General features: G+C 41.4%; 1 protein-coding gene across 1 annotated transcript in view; it reads right to left on the reverse strand.

Annotated features, from left to right (window-relative positions):
* Positions 1–16,396, reverse strand: part of LOC148501106 (galactoside alpha-(1,2)-fucosyltransferase 2-like) — a 218,236-nt gene that overhangs the window by 18,034 nt on the left and 183,806 nt on the right. The gene's annotated exons all lie outside the window — the stretch shown is intronic.

Consider the following 16,396-nt stretch of genomic DNA (forward strand, 5'->3'; position numbering starts at 1 on the left):
CATTGTGTATCGCATCCTGTATACTGTATCTGCATAGAACCAAGTGATACAGGTGTGTCCGTCAAAAGGTAAAATTTGTATGTCTCTCCCTATTAGCAATTCCCAAGTATCAATTTAATCTTAACTGGAAATACTTGTTCTACCCTGTCTAGTATCATAACTACAGTAAACTTTACTTTTCTCAAAAGGGTACTGTATATGGTGGTGAAAAAAAAATGTGTTAATTGTTTATGTGAAAGAATGTGCCTTACTAATAATGCAGTCTTTTCTTTAGAAATTCTTAGAGCAAGTTTCTTAATATGAAGAATTCCGCAACAAGTTATGTCTTGTTTCATGACAAGTTGCCATTGCTGCAGCAAAATTAGACACTATTGTGAACAGCTGTTTCATCATGGTATTAAAAGAGAGGTCTTTGGTGGCTAGGGTAATGGCCCTGCTACAGCAGAGATTAACATCTATCCAACAGCCATAGGGAAAATAAACAGTTGATCCTGTATGAAAAGGCACCTTGAGACATGCAGAAATATCTGCACTATACTTTACAGAACTTGTGTTATTTGGCATTGTAACTAAAGCATTCCATCAGTGGCTCGAACATTAGGAAAAGTAGTGATGTTGAGGCTACCGTAATAGCCGGGTATTTGAGAAGCCAGCAATTGCAAGATGTTCGGTGCCACATCTTTGCTAAGGGAATCGTCCCCTAAATGTTTTACTGAACAATATAACACATTTGTGGGTAAAAAAGATTGGATTGTAATAACACACATTTGTCTACAATCCCGGATAGTCCTGAATTTCGGGGAGCTCTCCTGGTATTCCGGGAGGGGATGTAGTTATTCTACCTCCGCATGGGATGCCGGCTGTTGAAATCCTGGCGCCGGAATCCCGACCTGGGACAGAACACCGACGCCGGAATCCCGACCGCCAGTTCAGATGCCGAAGCTGGAATCCCAAACGTAAGTATAGTGGACCGGGTTAGGTGTTAGCAGTGGGGGATGGGGTTAGGGTTATGCTACAGGGGGGATGTTAGGTAGGATTAGGCTACAGACCAGGGGGGTTAGGCACCACTGGGGAGGGGTTTAGGTTCAGGCATCAAGGGGGAGGGTTAGATTTAGGCACTAACAGGGAGTTTAGGATTAGGGTGCGGTGGGGAGAGTTAGGGTTAGGATGCAAGAACAGAAGGTTAGAAGAAGAAGGGGGGAGGGGGTTTGGCTTACTTACGGAGCCCCTGTCTGGATACTGAGCATCGAGATGCCGCTGTCTGTATTTTGACAGCTGGCATCCCATCTGCCGGTATTTCATACCCAACCCTGCTGGGAGTGTAGACAACACTCTTGCATCCTGTCCACTTCTTAAGTGAATTGAGAAATGCCCACCCTGGCAGCAGCACACAGCTGCTGTGTGTACTGCGTTCAAATCTGAATCAGGCCCAATATGCTAAGAAAAGTGGTAGCTCTGTATTTTATGGTTTACCAAGCTTTGGTTTAAAAGACGTGCTGTTCAAAACTTCAGATAAAATGAAGGGCCCGATTCAGACCCGCCCGCTAGATGCATTCACACGCAGCCGTCAGCTGCCAAAGTGTGCAAATCCCGCGATCGCATGGCAAGACATTAGCACGCCCACTATGTCTTGGCGTGTGATCGCGGTGTGTATTTAGATGCCCACCAGCCTGTCTTAAGACGCCCACTTTCCCTTAGTAACACGCGTCATCTCCAGGAAATGTATTCAACAATTGGTAACATCGAGTAACATTGGACCCATACGCAGCACTTGTGGCTGACCATACCCTACTGCAAGCACTGCGAGTGCCGCTGTGTGTAATTCAGCCATGTGACGTGTATTATAACTCTTAATTATGTACGCCACTGAAATGGCGTTAAGACGCACAGACACACCTGCGTTCGCACCACCACACCCCCGTTTCCATCGACCAACCCCTGTCATCACCCACAAATGGCTCGTCCTGTCACTCATTCTAGCGAGACGTCTATGTACAGGGCGCGAACGCTTCCTGATCGCATGGACGCGCACTGCTGACACATTGCATAGACCGGCAGGCAACGTGCGAACACAACCTAGCGAGCGGGTCTGAATCAGGCTCTAAGTTCAGAAGCAGCTAAGATTTTGCATAACTCTAAAGGCACACATCCACTAGACGATTAAAATGAGCGATTGAATGATAATGATATCGTTATTGTTCAATCGTTCGATAATAGTTTGAAAATCGTTTGCAGATTGTTTAAAAAATGTCTAAAACAACCAGCGATGTGCGCTCCCGCTGGTCATTTAGACATCTATCATCGTACAAATATGTTGTACAACCTGACGATATCGTCAGGTTCAACATGTTTGCAGATGATTGATTGTGCCTACACTGAACGACTGCTCGGTCAGTGTAGGCACATCACAGACAGACAAACAACTGCACAATTACAATGTCGTAATTGTGCAGTCTTTTGCCTGTCGTCTGGTGGATGTGTGCCTTTAATTAGTTAAAGGTTTAAGTTTTATTACAAGTAATAGCCTTAAATAAAAGTATGTAAAATAAAAAAATAAATTAGTCTCCTAAAGCAAAAAGCAGAATACTGAATAAATGGTGATGTATGGCCAAATGAATTAGGGGCCTGCTTCAGAGATGGGTGCAGTTAGCACCTCTGTTGTGTGTGTCACATCCTGCTTATGTATTCCTGTCTTTATCGGAATCAAAATATATCCTATCGAAAATACATGCCCTGACTGGCAACCTGGCAATTTCTGAACATTTCTATTGCTGAATATTAATCATATTTCATTTTACTAAAGTATGATACACTGTAGAGCAGATATAACACACTAAGGGGCCTATTCATCAACACTAAAATAAAGTTTTTAAGGACATTTTCCTTAAATAACGTTATTTTGGTATTCATGTAGCCACTTAGCACAGGAGTTATCACAGATATCTCCTTGCTAAGTTCCCCTGCGTTAATTTCCACACTCCCCATACATTAGTATGGGGATGTGGAAATTATGGTATTCATCAAATTCCGAAAATTATCAATTTTCGGAATTTGATGCAGTTACTATTCGCCACTGTGAGGTGGCGAATAGCAGGTGAAATTTACCTGTATCGGCGTGTGCAGGTCCCCCGACGAGTCCCTCCGGCGCTCTGCTCCGTCCTCAGGCTCCATCCTGCTGGTCTGTCATGTGTGCTCCCCAGCAGAGCACAAGAAAGTTTAGACAAAAAAAAAAAAGTTTTTTTTTTTTTCTAATCTGTCATGTGGTCTGCTGGGAAACCACATGACAGACCAGCAGGATGGAGCCGGAGGCTGCTGCGGGGACAGTTAAGTCGGGGGGGGGGGGGAATCAGGGGGGTACGAAACTTACCGCATCTGTAGGCAGTGCTGCGCATGCGCTGGTTTTACAGATGTAACAGCGCATGCGCAGCACTGTTTCCAGATGCGATAAGGTAGTGTAGGCAGGGAAAAGTATCTATTTCCCGAAAAGCTGTCATCGCAAAAATTACAGCTTTTCGGAATAGATACTTATGGAGAGGTGGAATGATGAATTCCACCTATAATTAGCTAGAACTCCATGAGCGTTCTAAAGCTAATTATCTCCAGAGAAGTTTTACGTTTAATGAATAGGCCCCTAAGTAAAAATACACTGAGGTCAATTTCCTTTATAGAAAAGCTTCTTTTTACAAGGGTTCCATTCAATAGATCTACAGTAAAAAGGTCGACAGTGTCTAGATAGACACCAACTGTTAGACAGGTAATAGGTCGACAGGTACAAAAGGTTGACAGGTACAAAAAGGTCAACAAACAAAATGTCGACATGGCTGAAGGATGACAGGTACAAAAGGTCAACACAAAAATGATCAACAGCGTTAGGGTCATGCTCTAGAAGGGACGGTTAGGGTTAGGCACTAGGAGGGACGATTAGGTTTAGGCACTTACTGGAGGGTTAGTGTTAGGCACTAGGAGAAACGGTTAGGATTAGACACCAGGAGGGAGGGTAAGGGTTAGGCACCAAGGGGATGGTTAGTGTTAGCGTTAGGGTGAAGATTAGGTTCAGTAAACAAAACATGTGTCAACCATTTTGTGTGTCGACATTTTGACCATGTCGGTCTTTTGTACCTGTTGACCTATTGCCTGTCTAATAGTTTGTATCTACCTAGATACTGTCAACTGTTTTACTGTAGATCTTTTAATCCACACCCTTGTTTACAAAACTATATATTTCTTTGCAGCTTATACAGTTGTTGCAAAGTCTACTTAGATCTATATCACCCATCTCTAAATGTACTGAAGTGAGCAGGGCTAGTGCATTGCTACTTGCAATGTCTTCTTCAGGAAGCATTGGAACGCATCTTTCTAATAGTTAAAATTTCCCCCATCTGTTATATTGTCTGTATTGGTGTTAAGAGATGAATCCCATTGCACCAGTTCCAGGGCCTGGTTAAGGGTTCAGGAAGCCTTAGGCTAATTCACTTGAAGAGCTCCCTATATTTATGCTAATAACAGAGCATAGTGCATATGCATGCTCAGGAAATAACCATTCATATGTGCATGTGCATGTGCAGGTGATGAAGGTTATACATGTTGGATCTTGGCATCTTGTGATAGTTGTGGACTTTGGGGAAGGCGAGGATGAGTAGGGCTAATAATTTGTAGCTCTTCAGACTGCCCAGATCGGGTGTAGCACAATGCACATAAAGTAAAGGTGTTAGCAGTAAGTTACATGGTTACAGCCATCTGGTAGTCACTGTAAGAACTTCTATCAACATTGACTCAGGGCAGTTGGATAAGTAACAGTTTACAGCTGGATAAGTAACAAGCTTGTTTTAAGTAAGCTGTGAGGCCGCTGCCAACAGGAGTTGCCAATGGTTGACAAGGCACTGCCAGTTTTCCATTACATTGAAGGGAATAGCTGTCATGAAAAATATGCCCAAAACTCCACCATACATGGCAATTGTGTAATAATCTGTATTAATTATTAAGAACAACTTTAATGTAGTAAAATTATTTTATTACATATGTTATTACTAATGTCACAGGCCAGCGCCACACTCCCAAACTTAGAAGATGCTGCCCTACCCTGGTTCCACAATAGGTAAGAAGTTAGGGGAGTTTGAGGGGAAGGTCTGAGACAGAGGTCTATGGTACCCAGAGCTCAGGAACGGAGTAGTTAAACGTTAATGCTGCATACACACGGGCCGTTAAAGTGAACGATATAGTTATCGTTCACACCGTTCTGTGTGTAGGCAAGATATCATTAACTATGCGCACTCCCGCGGATCGATAACGATATCTATCATCAGCCGTACTTGCAGGCCAATCTGACGATATCGTCAGATCCTGCAAGTTCGGGGATGCAGCCGGTGACGTCACTGAACAATATTGTAAATTGTATCGTTCACTGTGTATGCTCAATGTCGGGAATGGCATTGAGCCCAGCAGGTGAGGGGACAACACTGAACGATATCGCTCATGGAGCATATCATTCCGTGTGTACGCGGCTTTAGAGACACTTGTATATGAGCGATTGTAGCAAATTCAGAACTAACAGCTCGATGTTAGCTCAAAAGTAAATTGTGACAAATGTACTGTACATTCTAATCATTCTGCAGACTGGCAATGATTAACAGAAGTGGGAGCTACAATATTGACCAACTGCAAAAGTATCATTAATATTTAGTAAAATTAAAACTTTCAAATGTAGTTTTTATGATTTTATTTTACTGCACCAACATAACAGAAGTATGTTAGGAGTACATTCGTGGGCCAAAATGTCAACTATTTTATGCAATGTGAAAGAATTTTCCCCTCACATTTTAGTAAATCTTGTGAGTCTCTAATAATACAATTAATACTGAGCAGTTCATAACTCACATGATTATTAGCAGAGCTGTAACTAGACTTTTTGGTGCCCTGTACCAGAGAGAGCATTGGTGCCCTGTGCCAGAGAGAGCATTGGTGCCCCCCCCCCCAATTTTTTTAAATAGGGGCATAATATAGTGCACCTGAAAAAGGGCCATAGATTCATGGGCAATGGCCAGGGAAGAGATAGGGGAGGCCAGGAGATGCTGGGGATAAAAGAAGAGGAAGCTGCAAGTGAGAATGATAATAAACAGGAAAATTGACTGGCCCAAACAATGCCCCCTGCCCTGCGGTGCCCTGTGCCATGGCACAGGTAGCACTACCCTAGTTACGGCCCTAATTATTAGTATCCTCCATTTCAAGGGCTATACTATATAATGTAATAATGAGTTACAAAATCTATTTTAGATTCTCATTTCTAGTGAGCGGGGCCATTAATTCATAGATCCAACAGACAGGATGTACCATGCTATAGTAATGTGACTTGCTAGTGTACGTATAAATCCGGATGAGGTCCTATCTAGATCTAGGTAAATATAATTGACGCACTTAAGTAGGTCACACACTGTACAATAATCAGGCTCAAACAACCAATTCCCGGCTGCCCGATTCGGTTATTGCACAATGTGTACACAGTCAGGGTTGCCATCAGAAATTGTGGGCACATGCAGGGTTCCCCCTAAACCAATGTCGCTCCAACGTCTCCAACGCCACATACAAACACAATAACACAGACAGGCACACACAGAACAGAGACAGACAATAATATACTGCATGCAGCAATATGGTTGGTTCTATAATAAAGTACCTATATTTGACATATAAGCAGAACGCCAAGCTTATTCATTCTGCTGACGGGAAGTGGTCAAACAAAGTCTTATAAAACTAATTGTCAGGTGAATTAACTTATTGTACAGTGTTTCTCTATTGCTGGCTGAGGTCCTCATTCAGAGATTTCCGGAAAAGCACAGTCGCTGCTTCTTTGCACAGTACGCAGCATTTGTGCTACAATATGCCAAAGCTGCAGGAGGCATCTTACGTAAAAAGACACCTATTGCAGGCTTCTCTGATCTGCTGATGTGTCCAAAGATGCGGCATCGGATCAATTGAATGAACATCGAACATCTGAGCAACCCTCAGGTTAGAAAGATTGTAAGGGTTTGTTCACTGCACTGGTAAATGTAGAATCTCATAAAATAATGAGACCACACATATATATATATATATATATATATATATATATATATATATTTATAAATGCATTAAGACCTATGTAAATAACTCAGCCACTATGGCTTCAGGACTGGAGACAAACTGATGGTACAACTGATCACCAAATAGTGAGTCAAGGTGAAAACTTTTAATTAAATGTCACACAGGATCATCAGCTCCAGGCCCCCTTGAATGCCTGGGCTCCTCACAAGTGTACCCTGCATACCCCCTGATGGCTGTCTGTACACAGCACCAGGGGCCGACAGTCTATTAAAAAGCAGTCTGATCTGGACCGCTGAATGACGTATGTTGGCAATGATGAACCAATATCGTGCCGCAAATGCGCACAGATTGCTTTGACATACAGTACAGTAGTGCATATAAAACGTCATTCAGACAGGAATTATAAATGAGTAGGATGTACAATGAAAATCGGATGTTCATAGGATTGTTCCAGCTCTCAGAAAAATAAAATATTGTGGATCGTTTCTCTAATCTGTCAGGTGTGTAACTAATTTAAGAGCCTCATGTTTATTTTAGACAATACATTGTAAATTAATATTACATATTCTATTACACAATAATTGTACTTGTGATTATGATTTCTTTAGTGACAGAAGTGTGCTCTTGTATTTCTGTCCTGACTTTTTGTATTGTTAGTCATAGCGGTTAGGCAACTTTTCATACAGTTGACAAAAATGGATGAGATTAAGGACCTCATTCAGAGTCAGTCGTAAGCGGCCGCTCGGTCGTACCCAGCGATGTTCGCAAAACAGCGCATGCGTAAGTTTCGCAATGCGTGTGCGCAAACTAGCTGTTGCGATCGAAAATTTCTCTCTCCTTCAACTTGGCCAGGTCGTTAGTTTGAGTGACAGGATGAGGCGTTTGTGTGTGGTAACAGGGGAAGGTGCTTGTGAACAGGGGAGTGGAGATCCGAACGCAGGCGTGCCTGACTATGCAAACGGCGTTTTATGGGAGTGCATAATTAACTAAATAGTGTCATGGCACATATGACATGGGAGGTTTTTATACTGACTTGATCGTAGTGCTTAAGAGAGGGTATGGTCAACCTTAAGCTCTACGACCAGCTCCGATGGTTCCCGATGGTCTAGATTAATCCTTATATGCCCGGAGATGACGTGTATTGCGAACAAGAAGGGGGCGTGTTTTTAGTCATACGGCCGCATCCTCCCCTCGCTCGTCCAGCTAACGATCCCATCTTAACGACGCAACTTGCGAGCGCTTCATTTGCATATCCGGCCCCTTTTCCCTTACGACCGAGCGGCCACAACGACCGACTCTGAGGTCCTAAATCCCAGACTAAGGGGCCTATTCAATGATAAAAGTGTTGGCCCTTCACTAATAATTATGGACCTGATTCACTGTGATTTGCGGTGGCAGATGCAAATCCACGTAAGAAATTCTGGGTCATGACAACTGCTCTGAAAAGCAGCTGTCCTGCGATCTCTAGCATCCACATTTCCACCCAGCAGTGTTCCTGCGCATCCGTGACTTTAGCTCAGGCTATTTTTTGGGTTTTATTTTTTTCCTGTGGGGTCAATGTGTTTTTTCTTTTATAGTAGGGACCAATGTCTGTGTTATTTTGCCTAAGGACCTATAAAAGAGTGTTTTTGTTCCTGTGAAAGTCTACTGTATCTGTGTGTAATATTTTTTTTTTACCTGTGGGGACCAATGTGTGTGTTTTGAATAATTAAATACAATTATTATATAAAAATAAAAGTAATAATAATAATATATTATGATGAATACAGTTGGGTTTGGGGGAAGGAGTTGCTCCAATATTTCTTGCACAGGGTGCTAGTAGACCTGGGGCCAGCCCTGTGACAGGGTCTTAAATATTTAGTATTTTAATAGGAGAGCATGTTTTTTCAAAGCCTTGCTGTTTCATAAATCCTTGAAATGATTGAAGATTGTAACATATTCTCTGTATTACTAATATAAATCATACGTGCCTTCTTTTGATTTCTCTCCTGAAAAGAGCAGCTGATTGGTTAGGGAGGAGCAGCCAAGTGCTTTTAGTCATTAGGCCCCACCTCCTCATGATATAATGCTGCAAATCACGATCTATGAGGAGGGGGTGGAGACAAAATGATAGGATTCTCATAGAAGCACATCTTATTGGGCTTGCCACCACACAATGGGCCCATGATTTCTATCCACTTCACTAGGAAGTGGAGGGATGCAAACTGGGCCATCTGCTCTTCCGGGGATCCCAAAAATTCGGACGTCTTGTGGACATTCCAGGAGAGTCGGCAAGTATGATACAAAATAATAATGTCAATCTGAAGTAACTAGACCCTGCATAGCATTAAAAGCGACCACTACCCTGAAAGTAATTTTTAATGTTAGTAGCAAATGATAGAATATCAAACATTATGTCATCTGTGAGTATCATATAAAATGTAGTGTAAGAAGGATATTCAGTTGCAAATATTCACTGTTTACATATGAAAATATAGTTGATTTTATGCAAAAATCTGCTTTTACACATATGCTATGCTTGTACAACATTTGTAAAAACAATTTGCTTAAATCTAAATCCGAAAAATAATTTATTTTTAAGAACTACTTTGCAGCAATAAGGTAGATTTTTTTTTCATTGCTGATTCTGGCCAGGTCAGGTGGAGTGGACTTAGCCTGCTTGCCACAGTGTATTTTGGCTTAATTTCAATTCAGAAAAATAAATAATATACAGTTTCATTAATATTTTTATCGGAAAAATATCTTTAAAAAATTAAAATTAATATAATAAAAATTATTCAAATAATAAAGCATGTTTTAATGCTTTTGGTTTGCTATAGCCATCTTGATACATTAATCACTGCTAAACTTCATGCCGGTTTGCACAGTGCAAATTAAAATTAAAATTTGGGCTATCAGTTAAACATTGTTAAATAATAATAATAATAATAATAATAATAACAAAATTTGTTCTTATTTAATATTTAGATGGTTTGAGATTACTCTCTAAACCTTAAATATCTCTTCACAAGATAAACAAGTATTGCCATGCTGCATCTTCTGACATTGTACACTTATGTACAATAGGTTTCAGTTTAAAAATAAAATAAGGTAAAAAAGCTCACATGGCAGCTCAAACAATTGTAATTTAGCAGGATACACAGCCATCAGCAAGAATGCTATATAAAAGCCACACTTCAAGGTTAAAGAACCTTTATTATTTTTCATTACTGTATCACTGTTGTATAATTTTGTACATTTATGATATCACCATTGGTGATACTTTTTGTCTGTGTATTCTGTGTATTTGTGAAAAATGTAAATAAATTGTTTGAAAAAAAAAAGACCCGTTAAACCCTTCATGTGAAATAACTATATGTATATAGTTTGAACTCTAGAATTCCCGTCGCTTTGCCGAGAGCATCCTAGCTGGTGTTTAAACTGACTTGCGAGATGTCAAATTACGTTGACATTATAGGAGTTATAATAGAGAGAACTAAAATGCAGATGTATCAAAGCTTCTAAATAGTGAAGAAATGGGCAATAGGATAGGTTGCCCAACCAATCAGCTTCTAACTAGCATTTAAGAAGCAAAACTGATAGACAGCTTTGATACATCTCAACCTTAATTTATCTTAATTTAAATAATATTCCTTCATTTGAGTTGTTGAGTTGAGTAGCTTTTTTGAATCAGTTCATGTATCCTGGCAGATTAATTTCCAAAGTGTAGTTAGAGTATTCAGCAGTCATTAATATGGGTATAACTCATATTTTCCGTGCATTGTACTTACTCAGTTTCCAAGTTCAGTCAACAATTGCTTAGATAGATTAAACAAACATTCTGAGTAATTCTGCTGTAATTAACCATAAAATTACAAACCCATCAAAGGTGGAGTAAAGTGTATGGTAATGTACCTTACACCCCAGCTAGCACAGACAATTGCTAGGAAATACCTCATCTGTCATATTTGCTACAATATTCAAGTCAACTCCAGGTGATTTATACAAATACATACATTCATTAAAAACTACCACAGTGAATATACACTGATGATGTGCATAACATTTCTCAATATTAAGTGAACTGTGATTGTGTTTGTATTTATGCTTTATTTCTTTTTATAAACCATAAGTGGTTGGATGGAATATACTTTTATTATGTATATACTACTATTTTTAGGGCCGGCTCCTTGGGGTGCCACGCCCTGTGCATGACGGGCTTACCATAGACCATGCCCCCTAAATTACATTATTTGGGGACGTGCCCGTATGGCACTCCTCCCGTTAACGTTAGACTGGGGGCGAGCCCAGCACTATGTCAGTAGCTGGGCTGTCCCCAGTCCTCTTCCTGCACTGAATGGATGCCGTGTGCATGTGTACGGCATCCTTTCCTCTTCTCCAGGGCTGACACCGCCACACAGCTGCAGTGGTGGAGTTGCCCAACCTCCCGACTGCCCGCAGGACACTTCACCCCGCGGGTGAAACAGTGGGGCAGGGCCTGAAAAATGGGACAGTCACAATGAAATTGGGAATGCTTGGGAGGGGTGCGCCCTGTATGGGGTGGCGTCCTTGTTCGACCATGCCTCGAACCGGCCCTGAGAATTTTTGAACCCTCATCCTGAGGGTTGCAAGCATGAAAAGTGATCAACGTGGATACCTGTAGTGGTGTTGGCATACTTTGGGTTAAATGTAATAAAGTGAGAGTCGGCGCCGCTGTGGGAATACATGCAAGTATTCCCGTATTTTTACAGCTGCAAGCATGTTAATGGCCCGCACTATATTACATTTAGCCCTTTATGTTACCTTTATTCCCCCCTTCCTATCTCTCTCCCCTTCTTTCCAGTCTCTCTCTATGTCCCTCTGTCTTATTTCATGTATCTACCACTTGTTTTTCTCTCCCCCCTATTTCACTCTCTCTCCCACCTTCACACCTCCACCTCCCATTGGGAGTACTGCTGTTCAGCCCTTTCTGACCAGTCCAGGCTGCATTTTTGGGGGGGTTCAACCTCCACCCTACCCCTCTGACCCATCTTGTTCTTTCTCTCCATTACTGTTTGCCTCACTCTCTGATAGTGAAAGTGTTTTTTCCTTCTATATCCCTCTCTCCCACTTTTTATTGTTCCTGGTTTAGTCTCTCTCTGTGTTTCTTTTCCAGTCTCTGCGATCTCTTCAGGCTATCCTTTTTTTTTTTACCCTTTGAATATATTTTGGAACACTGTTGACGATGTGCATTGTACATATTTGTGGACGTGCATTGTGTGCTTCAGCTGCCATTGGTGAAATGTACAGACAACAGTTTTTAGGTAAGTGGGGAAGGTGGGTGAGTGTGCTCCTCAAGCAGGCCCAGGAAGTTCAATGTGAGTGTTAGGAATTGTGTTCATCAATAGCGGCAGTTGGGTCTTTCAGTGCTACTGTCTGACTCTCTTGGAGGGGGCGGGCAGGTCAGCACAGCGGCTGGCGTGGTGCAACATAGGTGTGTGGTGTCAGGGATGTCGCAGCATGTGTCATCGTGGCCCCGCCCCCCACAATACAATGCTGACTTTACTGGAATTGTAAAGCAGGGGTGGCATGGCTATGATTCAGCACAAATTACATCATCTTCCGCCCGGGCTGCCCACTTTACTCAAGAAGTGGGCAGCACCTAGCGGACGCAGTGCAGCTTCAGGAGACTTGAATGTTCTTCTCGGCGGCTGGGTGTATCACTCGAGATTCAGGAGTGAAGGGGAGATGCACATTGCTGGAGTCAGCCTGAAGTAGCTAGGAGAGTACCGCTGCTTACCCTCTGTCGGGCTAACATAAAGAGGACGAACTTGCCCACCCCTTGAGTGATGCATGGGAGTAGATCGGAGGCAGCGGTCCACCCCTTGAGACAGCACTGACTGGAGTTAAGGAGGTGAGCACAGGACCACAGCTTCTATCTGCTGACTATTGCTGAGGTAAAGCTGACAATCTGTCACCACTCAGCAGGAATATTAGTGACATTAGCAGAGGAGATAGAACTGCCAGATTTACTGTTACTTGTAACTGACTAATCAGCCCCTCAATTCACACAGACAGGCCAAGTTACACCCCAACTTTAATGTCCACCATAACCCAATGGAGGGATCAATGACTTTAATAATGTGATCTCTCATCTGCTTATATATGTCAGGGTTATACAGAATTATTTACTTATACCAAATACGGCATAGATGCTTTAGCTGCAGAATTCTCACTAAAAAGCAGTTTAAGAAAGAAGCTGTGGGAACATTTTATAGTGACAGCACATTGCAGTCAGTGCTCACTCAGGGACAGAGAGTAGATGTGAGGACATATTCCTTCTGGCTGGGTTAGTGTCCTACCTCTGCAGACTTTGCAGTCAGTGCCCACATTGCATTACTTAAACTTGTAAATTGCAAATTGTAACTAATTCTTCATAACAAAAAGTTTGTTACAGTCGCAAGGATTCAAATACGGATTCTCTATCATAACACCACAGGATTATTCTGATGCACAATTGCAATTAAAAACTCCTTTCAACGTTATTGAAACTGGTATCAGCCCTTGCTCTAGTCTCCAGTTCATCAATTATTTCCTGCATACACTGCTGAGGAAAGGAAGGAAACAGTGCACCAACGAAATTATGGTCTACACCAGATCACTTTATACTGCAGTATAAAACTGTTTAGTAGGGTTTAAAGTTTCTGAACTTGATGATTACCATTGAGTAACAAGAGTACTGAGCTCAAAAGGCGTCATGACTGCTGCATGCTGTTGGAAGAAACCCGATCTAGAGTCACCACACTCTGTTAGCCACACAGGGGTAATTCCGGAACCCCCTGTTTGCAACACAACGACTATTTTCCACGGAACTCTGGTACAGGTCCATTATAACTGGCACCTTTTATTCATTTACTTTTTCATATGAATGTTGTGCTATCACAGCCTACCAGGATTCATTTACATGGCTACTTAGCTAATCGTATGCATATTTGTTTGAAGAATATTATTGGCTGATTATCCTAGTATTCTGATGTGATTTTATATTACTGTCCATATTTTTATCTTTACGGATTGTCGAAATGAATACGTTTTATTCTTTATCAAACATATTTACACTATTGGATGCCTTTTCTCTTATTTTTTATTACATGTTCTCTACCGTCATCAAAATTACCACTGCCGGCTAGACAAGTACAGTAACATTTATTTCTTTACGTCACTAGAGCCAGAGGTGCTTTACTATTGTATATTTGTAGATTAAGGGGGGTATTTATCAAAGCTGGGAGAGAGATAAAATTGTGAGAGCTAAAGTACTAACCAATCAGCTTCCAATTTACATTTTGCAGGCTGTGTTTATAAAATGTTAATTAGGAGATGAATGATTGTTAATTTTTTTATTTTTATTTTATCTCTCTCCCAGCTTTGATAAATGCCCCCATAAAACTGTTTTACATATATTGTATGTATATGATTATATTCATATTTAAATATATATGTCACATGAAGCTTTGCATCCATGTGGAAATTTTGATGATACAGTATACATACAGAGTCGGACTGGCCAATAGGAGTACAGGTGAAACCCCCAGTGGGCCCCACTGCCTGAGGGCCCACCCCCTCCTCTAGGAACAGGTTCCAGACTGTGCACTTCAATTATACATATGTTACATTATACCGCAAAGTACTGGTGTATTTTCTACAATGCTATGGCACATTATCATGCATGCTCTAGCAGAAATTCCTATATACTGTATAAATATATATTTTTAAAGGGGTCCAGACCATGCACTTTCTAATGGTTAGACAAGCTCCTGTGGAGGCTGGCCACACTCCTAGGTATGGTCCCATATCACTGCATGCTCCGGTGGACCATTCATGCCCCAGGCCTACACTGTATACATACAGTAGCAATGTCCCACTGATTTATTAGGCAACTGTATCTAAGTCTATACAGAAAGATTGAAATACCCCGGCGCTATGTGCTACATGTATCTAAGAAAAATGTCAATTTCAAATTTAAATAAAATATGTTTAAATAATTAAATATACGATAAGAGGCATCAGAAACAGCTGCTAATTCCTGTGATTAGGTAAGAGAAATCCATATAACAACACAAAAAAATATATAAAAAGAACAGTGCTAATGAATAGTTTGATAAATATCTATATACTACTGGTACAGCAGAAATTATCAAGACTCATATAGTAAATATCACATTTAATGGGTAAAAAACAGTAATAGGCTTCCCAATTGTCATAAAATGCATAGATAACATTTTCAATATAAAAAGGCAACATATAAAATATATCCTGGTATTCCTGTATTATGTAATTGTTAAAGAAATCCACTTAAGGAGAGGAGTAAAACCTCAGTTCATATAATGGCAGTGTACTAACCAAATTATCCCAGTACAATGTAATAATGCTGCTAGGTAGTTTACCAAATAATCCGGGTATGTAGTGTATGATGAGTGTAACAACCTCCCGGTGATTGTAGATGATCTTTAGCTGCTTAACCGGCATCGGGTGAAAGAGGTGCAGTTCCTGTGTGCGGCTCCATGACAATGCTGGGGAAGATCCGTACGCTACTGCAAATGAATAGAGGTAGCTTGTGCACAGAAACTGGGTCCAGCTGAAGGCGCTGACGCATTTCATCCTCCCAAACACAGAGGCTTTATCTCTTTATTACCTTGTATTGGGACACTGTGGTTTCTACACTGCCATTATATGAATCCAGGTTTTATTCCTTAACAATTACATTATGAATTTCTTTAACCATTACATAATACTCATCGCCAGAGCCGTAACTAGGGGTGTGCGAGTGGCCACACAGAGAGCAGCGCTCTGTGGGCGGCACCGCCACTCACCCATGGACAGGGCTGAAACTAGGATATCTGTCACCCGGTGCAAGGTAGCAATTTTGCGCCCCCTCCCTTCCTGTACCTGAATTTTGTTCTTGCTCCTCCATAAGGCAGTGCACTACTCAGACGTCCCTGGTATAGTGACTTACATTATTCCACACACCATAATGCCCTTTACACATTATGCCACTCACTGTAATGCCTATTACCAAAGTGCCACTTACATATTTGCCCGACAACATTTTATACCCCACAGTAAGGCTTCTAATTACTTTAAAATTACCTGCTCGTTGTCAAGGGTTTTATGCTCATTACCATTTCCATGCTCGTTGCCAGGGGGTTTATGCTTGTTGCCAGGGGTTACATGCTCGTTGCCAGGGGGGTTTCATGCTCATTGTCAGGGTATTTATGCTCATTACCAGGGGTTTTATGCTCGTTGCCATGGGGTTTGAGCTCGTTGCCAGGGGTTTCATGCTCGTTGCCAGGGGGTTTATTCT

Source organism: Taudactylus pleione, unplaced genomic scaffold (assembly GCF_031769625.1).
Source record: "Taudactylus pleione unplaced genomic scaffold, aTauple2 ptg000535l, whole genome shotgun sequence".
NCBI classification, from domain to species: Eukaryota; Metazoa; Chordata; class Amphibia; order Anura; family Myobatrachidae; genus Taudactylus; species Taudactylus pleione.